The sequence below is a fragment of the Oncorhynchus keta genome, chromosome 28, assembly GCF_023373465.1.
Source record: "Oncorhynchus keta strain PuntledgeMale-10-30-2019 chromosome 28, Oket_V2, whole genome shotgun sequence".
NCBI classification, from domain to species: Eukaryota; Metazoa; Chordata; class Actinopteri; order Salmoniformes; family Salmonidae; genus Oncorhynchus; species Oncorhynchus keta.
The window spans coordinates 50,006,933-50,016,726 of NC_068448.1; positions in this window are offsets into that span (position 1 = coordinate 50,006,933).

A 9,794-nucleotide genomic window follows, 5' to 3' on the forward strand; every position below is an offset into this window, starting at 1 on the left:
AATAGTTGTCGCAGTGACATTCTATTGAAATGGTTACTTGCGTAGTGGAGTCTTTTGTTAAGACATGTAGCTTTATTTAACCAGATAAGCTAGTTGGGAACAAGTTCTCATTTACAACTGCGACACGACCAAGATAAAGCAAAGCAGTGTGACACAAACAACAACACAGAGTTACACATGGAATAAATAAGCGTCTATAGACAGTGTGTGCAACTGGCGTGAGGAGGTAAGGCAATAAATAGGCCATAGTAGCGAAGTAATTACAATTTAGCAAATTAACACTGGAGTGACAGATGATAAGATGATGATGTGCAAGTAGAAATACTGGTGTGCAAAAGAGCAGAAAAGTAAATAAAAACAATATGGGGATGAGGTAGGTAGGTTGGGTGGGCTATTCACATATGGGCTGTACAGCTGCAGCTCAGATTGCTGATGTTTAAAGTTAGTAAGGCAATATAAGTCTCCAGCTTCAGCAATTTTTGCAATTCGTTCTATTCATTGGCAGCAGAGAACTGGAAGGAAAGGTGGCCAAAGGAGGTGTTGGCTTTGGGGATGACCAGTGAGATATACCTGCTGGTGCTTGTGCAATGGGTGGGTGTTGTTATCGTGATCAGTGACCAGTTACCTAGCATAGACTTATTGATGACCTGGAGCCAGTGGGTCTGGCGATGAATATGTAGCGAGGGCCAGCCGACTAGAGCATACAGGTCGCAGTGGTGGGTGGAACAAGGGGCTTTGGTCACAAAACGGATGGCACTGTGATAGACTGCATCCAGTTTGCTGAGTAGAGTATTGGAAGCTATTTTGTAAATTACATCGCCGAAGTCGAGGATCGGTAGGATAGTTCGTTTTACGGGGGTATGTTTGGCGGCGTGACTGAAGGAGGCTTTGTTGCAGAATAGAAAGCCGATTCTAGATTTAATTTTGCATTGGAGATGTTTAATATGAGTCTGCAAGGAGAGTTTACAGTCTAGCCAGACACTTACGTATTTGTAGTTGTCCATATATTCTAAGCCAGAACCGTCCAGAGTAGTGATGCTAGTCGGGCAGGCGGGTGCGGGCAGTGGTTGAAAAGCATGCATTTGGTTTTACTAGCGTTTAAGAGTAGTTGGAGGCCACAGAAGGAGTGTTGTATGGCATTGAAGCTCGTTTGGAGGTTAGTTAACACAGTGTCCAAAGAAGGGACAGATGTATACAGAATGGTGTCTACGTAGAGGTGGATCAGGGAATCACCCGCTGCAGGAGCGACATCATTGATATATACAGAGAAAAGAGTTGGCCTGAGAATTTAACACTGTGGTACCCCTATAGAGACTGCCAGAGGTCTGGAAAACAGGCCCTCCGATTTGACACACTGAACTCTGTCTGAGAAGTAGTTGGTGAACCAGGCGATGCAGTCATTTGAGAAACCAAGGCTGTTGAGTCTGCCGATATGAATACAGTGATTGGCATAGTCGAAATGACTGTCGTTTATCGGTGGCAGTTATGATAGCGTTTAGTTGGCCGGGGTTGGGGTAGCCAGGAGGAAACCGTGGCCAGCCGTAGAGAAATGCTTATTGAAATTCTCAATTTACGTGGATTTATCGGTGTTGAGAGTGTTACCTAGCCTGCAGTGGGCAGCTGGGAGGAGGTGCTCATATTCTCCATGGACTTTACAGTGTACCAAAGCCTTTTGGAGTTAGAGCTACAGGATGCACATTTCTGTTTGAAAAAGCTAGCATTTGCTTTCCTGACTGACTGCTTGTACTGGTTCCGGACCTCCCTGAAAAGTTGCGTATCGCGGGGACTATTCGATGCTAGTGCAGTCCGCCACATGATCAAATCAAATCAAACTTTATTTGTCACATGCGCAGAATTACAATCCTACTGTGAAATGCTTACCTACAAGCCCTTAACCAACAATGCATGTCAATAAAGAGCTAAGAAAATATTTACCAAATAAACTTCAGTAAAAAATGATAAAAGGTAACAATAAAATCACAATAACGAGGCTATATACAGGAGATACCGGTTCCGATTCAATGTGCGGGGTCACAGGTTAGTCAAGGTAATCTGTTCATGTAGGTAGGGGTAAAGTGATTATGCATAGATAATAAACAGCGAGTAGCAGCAGTGTAAAAACAAATGGGAGGGGGTGTCAATGTAAATTGTCTGGGTGGCCATTTGATTAATTGTTCAGTAGTCATATGGCTTGGAGGTAGACGCTGTTAAAAACCTCATAAGCCTAAGCATCCCACTAGTGGGACAACTTCCAATGAAACTGGAGGCCGCGCAATTCAAATAAATAATCATAAAAATGATGGATATTAAACATTTGGGTACATATATCGGTTGAAAGATTAAATTCTTGTTAATCTAACGGCATTGTCCGATTTACAGTAGCTATTACAGCGAAATCATTATATGCCATTGTTAGAGGACGGCACACATCAAAATATTTTTCCACTGGCACAGGTTTCAAAACATCACAAATAGCGATGAAATATTCACAAACTTTTTGAAAATCTTCCTCTGATTTCCATCCAAAGGGTCCCAGCTTTAACATGTATTGTCGTTTTGTTAGATAAAATCCTTCTTTATGTCCCAAAAAGTCTGTTTAGTTGGCGCCATCGATTTGAGTAATCCACTCGTTCAACAAGCAGAGACAGGAATCCGAAAACCTACACCTAAACTTTGTTTCAACAAGTCAAGATACATTTCTATTTATTTCTCAGATACCCCGAAATGTAATCAAACTTGAAAATTTCTTACGAAAAGAAGTATGTTCGATATGAAACCGATTTTAGCAGGTACGTCCTGTCTTCTTGGCACGTGCAAACACAAATTTCCAAGACTGTGTCGCTGTACTAAAACTGTTATTTCTTATTCGTTTTTCAAGTTAAAAGCCTGAAACCTTGAACATAGACTGCTGACACCCTGTGGAAGCCATAGGAATTGCATCATGGGAGCTAGAATTGAGTATGCCCTTATACTTGCAATTGGAAGAGCATGGTCTCTCTCAAAAAATAATTCTGGTTGGTTTTTCTTTGGATTTTCTCCTACCATATCTTTTGTTTTGTTTAACAATTTTGGGGGTTTTCTACTGACACAATCTAGTATATAGGTCCTGGATGGCAGGAATCTTGGCCCCAGTGATGTACTGGGCCATACACACTACCTTCCCTAGCACCTTACGGTCAGATGCCGAGCAGTTTCCATACCAGGCAGTGATGCAACCGATCAGGATGCTCTCGATGGTGCTGCTGTAGAACTTATTGAGGATCTAGTGACCCATGCCAAGTTTTTTCAGTCTCCTGGGGGGTTGTTGTTGGTGTCTTGGTGTGTTTGGACCATGATTGTTCGTTGGTGATGTGGACACCAAGGAACTTGAAACTCTCAACCCGCTTCTAAACAGCCCTGTTGATGTTAATAGGGGCCTGTTTGGCCCACCTTTTCCTGTAGTCCACGATCAGCTTCTTTGTCTTTCTCACAATGAGGGTGAGGTTGTTGTCCTGACCTCCTACCTATTGGCTGTCTCATTGTTGTCGGTAATCAGTCACTGTTATGTCGTCAGAAACTTAATGATGGTTTAGGAGTTATGTTTGGCCACACAGTTGTGAATGAACAGGGAGTACAGGAAGGGTCTAAGCACACACCACTGAGGGGCCCCAGTGTTGAGGATCAGAGTTGCAGACGTGTTGTTGCCTACCCTTACCACCTGGGGATGGCCCGTCAGGAAGTACAGGACCCAGCTGCAGAGGGAGGTGTGTTTAGTCCCGGGGTCCTTAACTTAGTGATGAGCTTTGTGGGCACTATGATGTTGAAGGCTGAGCTGTAGTCAATGAACAGCATTCTCACATAGGTGTTCATTTTGTTCAAGTGGGAAAGGGCAGTGTGGAGTGTGATTGAGATTGCATCATCTGTGGATCTTTTGGTGCGGTTTGCGAATTGAAGTGGGTCTAGGGTATTTGGCATGCTGTTGATGTGAGCCATGACCAGCCTTTCAAAACACATAGCTACTGATGTGAGTGCTTCGGTGGATAATAATTTAGGCAGGTTACCATCGCTTCCTTAATGATGGTCTGCTTAAAACTGCTTGAAACATGTATGTAATACAGACTCGGTCAGGGGGAGGTTGAAAATGTCAGTGAAGACACTTGCCAATTGGTCCACGCATGCTTTGAGTACACGTACTGGTAATCCGTCTGTCCCGAGGCTCTGTAAATCTTGATCTGTTTAAAGGTCTTGCTCACCTCGGCTATGGAGAGCATTATCACACAGTCATCCAGAACAGCTGGTGCTCTCATGTGTGCTTCAGTGTTGCTTGCCTCGAAGCGAGTATAAAAGGCATTTAGCTCGTCTGGTAGGCTCGTGTCACTGGGAAAGGAAAAGGGAAAGAGAGATACATAGTCAGTTGTACAACTGAATGCATTCAACTGAAATGTGTCTTCCGCATTTTAGCCAACCCGGCGAACAGTGGTGAACTGCCTTGCATCGGGACAGCTCGTGGCTTGGTTTCCCTTTGTTGTCCTCAATAGTTTTCAAGCTCTGCGACATCTGATGAGCGTCAGAGCCGGTGTAGTAGGCTTGAATCTTAATCCTGTATTGAAGCTTTGCCTGTTTGATGGTTCGTCTGAGTGCGTAGTGGGATTTCTTATAAGTGTCCTGATTAGTGTCCCACTCCTTGAAAGCGGCAGCTCTAGCCTTTAGCTTGATGCGGATGTTACCTGTAATCAATGGCTTCTGGTTGGGATATGTAAGTGCGGTCACTGTGGGGACGATGCACTTATTAATGAAGCCAAGACTGAGGTGGTGTACTCCTCAATGGCATTGTATTAATTCCGGAACATTCCGGAACTTATTCCAGTCTGCGCTAGCAAAACAGTCCTGTAGCGTAGCATCCGTGTAATCGGCCACTTCCGTATTGAGCGAGTCACTGGTACTTCCTGCTTTCGTTTTTGCTTTTCAGGAGGATAGAATTATGGTCAGATTTGCCAAATGGAGGGTGAATGAAAGCTTTGTATGTATCTCTGTGTGTGGAGTAGAGGTTGTCTAGAGTATCTTTACCTCTGGTTGCACACGTGACATGCTGGTAGAAATTAGGTAAAACGGATTGAAGTTTGCCTGCATTAAAGTCCCCGGCCACTTGGATCGCCGCTTCTGGATGAGCATTTTTTTGTTTGCTTACGGCCTTATACAGCTGGTTGAGTGCAGTCTTAGTGCCAGCATCAGTTTGTGGTGGTAAATAGACGGCTATGAATATTTTAGATGATAACTGTCTTGGTAGATAGTGTGGTCTCCTGCCTCAGGTTAGCAATACATAAAGACTTCTTTAATATCATTGTGCATTAGCTGTTATTGACAAATAGACACACACCCCTGCCCCTCATCTTACCAGATGTAGCTTCTCTGTCCTGCCGATGCATTGAAAATCCTCTGTATTATCCATGTCGTCGTTCTGCCACGACTCGGTGAAACATAAGATATTTCATTTTTTTTATGTACCGTTGGTAGGATAGTCTTGATCGTATATCATCCATTTGGTTTTCCAATGATTGCACGTTGGCCAATAGAACGGATGGTAGTGGAAGTTTATTCACTCGCCTACAAATTCTCAGAAGACAACCCGACATCCGCACCCTTTTCCACAATCTTTTCTTCACGCAAAAGACAGGGATTTGGGCACATTCCTGAGAAAGCACTATATCCTTTGCGTCGGAAATCTTTGTCCAGTTTGAGGTGAATAATCGTTGTTCTGATGTCCAGAAGTCATAAGACACGGTTGCAGCAGCATGATGTACAAAATAAGTTACAAATAACGTGAAAAAAAGTAACAAAATATCACAGTTGTTTAGGAGCCCGCAAAAACGGCCGCCATCCCCTCCGACGCCATTCTACATGCCTTTTCCATAACAAAGGGGATTACATGATGTGATGGGCCAAATCCCAACTACAGATGCATGCAAATTGGGATTTGATCCCTAAAGTAATAATCATGCATTTACATTGTCTTTCCAGAGCGGGACAGTGCTTTTTTTTATATGTTATTTTTTATTTGTGCTTTATATGTATCATCAACATTGTTTTACTACATTCACAGTTGCTCAACTAAACCAGCCAGTAACAAGGCCTACATGAATCTCATGAAGGAAAGTTGAGAATTTCCCAGTTTTTTTGTTAGAAACATGGCATCCAAGGGGCCCTGGATACTATCACCTGGTGCATTTTAAAGAGCTCATACAAGGCATCCCCAATGTACTACAGTATGCATGAGGAATCACACAGAAGCAGCTGCCCCTCCGCTCAGCCCACATACATCAGGAAACACAGAAGAGATCGAAAGAGAATGCAAAAGTGAACACTAAATACCTTCTGAAACAGTCAACGCACATATTCTGATATCTCAGAACATGGTCAGAGAAGACCCATTCGTAACCACCAAATGTTGTTCATGTTTAAAAAAAAAAGTGGAAAAGTGAGAGAAAAAAAAGAGACATTGCAGCGAACCCACTGGGCACAAAATGGTTGAATCAACATTGTTTCCATGTCATTTCAACAACGACAACAAAATATATATTTTTTAAACATCTGATGACGTTGAATCAAATCAAATCAAATCAGATACAATTTTATTTGTCACATACACATGGTTAGCAGATGTTAACCTCATAGTCCGCCCCATCCCGCATGCGGTCGCGTTACTACAGCCTCAAGCTCATTACCATAACGCAACGTTAGCGATTTCTAAAAATCGCAAATGAAATGAAATAAGCTGTTCAGGATACCACGGTTTACTGCCCCTTCTGGAGGATTTGGGTACCCATATAAAACATGATACATTTTTGTCAAAAGTTGCTAATATATGCAAATAAAAAAATATTATCGAATAGAAAACACTCTAAAGCTTTTAAAACCGTTTAAATTATGTCTCTATGTATAGCAGAACTCTCAAAATCTGCATTTTCCCAAAATATCTATTCTCATCTGAAAAGTTGGGTCACCTTTGACCTCATCGCAAACACCCTTCCCAACCAGTCACAGCACCCGGAAGAGTCTCCACGTGTTCAGCTTGATCTCAGCTTTCAATGGGACTTCACATTGTGAGAATCGCCTGCTCGTGAGAGTTTGAGCACACGGTAAGCTCTCAGTCACTCAAAAAAACCTGTGCGCAATGGTCAAGTCCTCTCTCTTTTCCAAGATCGATTGAACAGTGCTTGTGTTTCTGTTTGTTCTCAAAATTGCTGTACACCTTTATAACATGTTAAAGCTTGATTATGAAGTTAGTTTGACAAGTTTACTGGACATATTATATATACTTTCGAAGTTTTGGTGCGCAACCACTTCAATTTTGACTACATTTTTACCAAAATCAGGCTATTTTGAGAACCGAAAGACGCAGACTTGAAAACTGAACGCTAATTTGGTGAGTATAATCCCTTACAGGTCGTTTGATGGAAGAATAACAAAGGTAAGGGAATATTTAATGTATTCATTTTGGGTTTCTGTCGACTCCAAGATAGAGGAGTCATTATGCTACTGTGGGAGCGCCGACTCCATATTATAGTCTAGTGAACGCAAAATGTAACGTTAAAATTAAATGTAACAATGCAATTGCATTTAGAAGAAGTGTATCTTGCTATACATATGTAAAACATGCATATTTAGTCAAAGTTTATGATGTGTATTCCTTGTTAGCTGACGTTATCTGCCGGGGCTATCGTCATTTCTCAGGACATTTGGGTAGCATTTTTTGAACGATGCATCATTGTAAACAGAGATTTATGGATATATATAGCATATTATTGAAAAAAAATGAATGTACTGCGGTGGTGGTTTGACCTAAATATGTGCTATGTTTTCGCCGTAAAACATTTTAGAAATCTGACTTGCTGGCTAGATAAACAACTTGTTTATCTTTCATTTGAGCTATTTTACTTGTTAATGTGTGGAGGTTAAATATTTTTAGGAATATGTTTGCGCATTGTGCGTTATGGTAATGAGCTTGAGCTGTAGTCACGCTACCAGCAGAGGAATTAAACTCCCGAGCTGGATAAATATGCCTGCTCTCAAGCTTATCCTTTTCTTAACAATCCTGTCGTCTCAGATTTTCAAAATATGCTTTAGAACCAGAGAAAATCAATAATTTGTGTAAGAGTGGTGATAGCTAGCTTAGCATTTAGCGTTAGCATTTAGCACGCAACATATTCACAAAAACCAGCAAAGGGATCAAATAAAATAATTTACCTTTGAAGAACTTCAGATGTTTCAACGAGGAGACTCTCAGTTACATAGCAGATGTCCAGTTTTTCCTGAAAGATTCTTGTGTAGGACACAACGTTCCGTTTTGTTACTATGCATTTGGCTACCGAAACTAACCGAAAATTCAGTCACCTACACGTCAAACTTTTTTCCGAATTAACTCCATAATATCGACTGAAACATGGAAAACGTTGTTTGAATCAATCCTCAAGGTGTTTTGTCATATATCTCTTCATTGAAATGCTGTCCCTGGAAGCCTGCATTCTTCTCTGATTCGGATGGAAAAATACTGGTAGCTGACTTTTGCGCACCAATTTCCACGCAGACACCGTGCGGGACACTTGGCAATTGTAGTCTCTTATGGTCAATCTTCCAATGATATGCCTACAAATACGTCACAATGCTGCAGACACCTTGGGGAAACAAAACTGCCAGCTAGCCTACTTCAGCAGTACTGTATCATTTGAATCATTTTAGTCAATAAGATTCTTGCTACGTAAGCTTAACTTTCTGAACATTCGAGACGTGTAGTCCACTTGTCATTCCAATCTCCTTGCATTAGCGTAGCCTCTTCTGTAGCCTGTCAACTATGTGTCTGTCTATCCCTGTTCTCTCCTCTCTGCACAGACCATACAAACGCTCCACACCGCGTGGCCGCGGCCACCCTAATCTGGTGGTCCCAGCGCGTACGACCCACGTGGAGTTCCAGGTCTCCGGTAGCCTCTGGAACTGCCGATCTGCGGCCAACAAGGCAGAGTTCATCTCAGCCTATGCCTCCCTCCAGTCCCTCGACTTCTTGGCACTGACGGAAACATGGATCACCACAGATAACACTGCTACTTCTACTGCTCTCTCCTCGTCCGCCCACGTGTTCTCGCACACCCCGAGAGCTTCTGGTCAGCGGGGTGGTGGCACCGGGATCCTCATCTCTCCCAAGTGGTCTTTCTCTCTTTCTCCCCTTACCCATCTGTCTATCGCCTCCTTTGAATTCCATGCTGTCACAGTTACCAGCCCTTTCAAGCTTAACATCCTTATCATTTATCGCCCTACAGGTTCCCTTGGAGAGTTCATCAATGAGCTTGATGCCTTGATAAGCTCCTTTCCTGAGGACGGCTCACCTCTCACAGTTCTGGGCGACTTTAACCTCCCCACGTCTACCTTTGACTCATTCCTCTCTGCCTCCTTCTTTCCACTCCTCTCCTCTTTTGACCTCACCCTCTCACCTTCCCCCTACTCACAAGGCAGGCAATACGCTTGACCTCATCTTTACTAGATGCTGTTCTTCCACTAACCTCATTGCAACTCCCCTCCAAGTCTCCGACCACTACCTTGTATCCTTTTCCCTCTCGCTCTCATCCAACACTTCCCACACTGCCCCTACTCGGATGGTATCGCGCCGTCCCAACCTTCGCTCTCTCCCCCGCTACTCTCTCCTCTTCCATCCTATCATCTCTTCCCTCTGCTCAAACTTTCTCCAACCTATCTCCTGATTCTGCCTCCTCAACCCTCCTCTCCTCCCTTTCTGCATCCTTTGACTCTCTATGTCCCCTATCCTC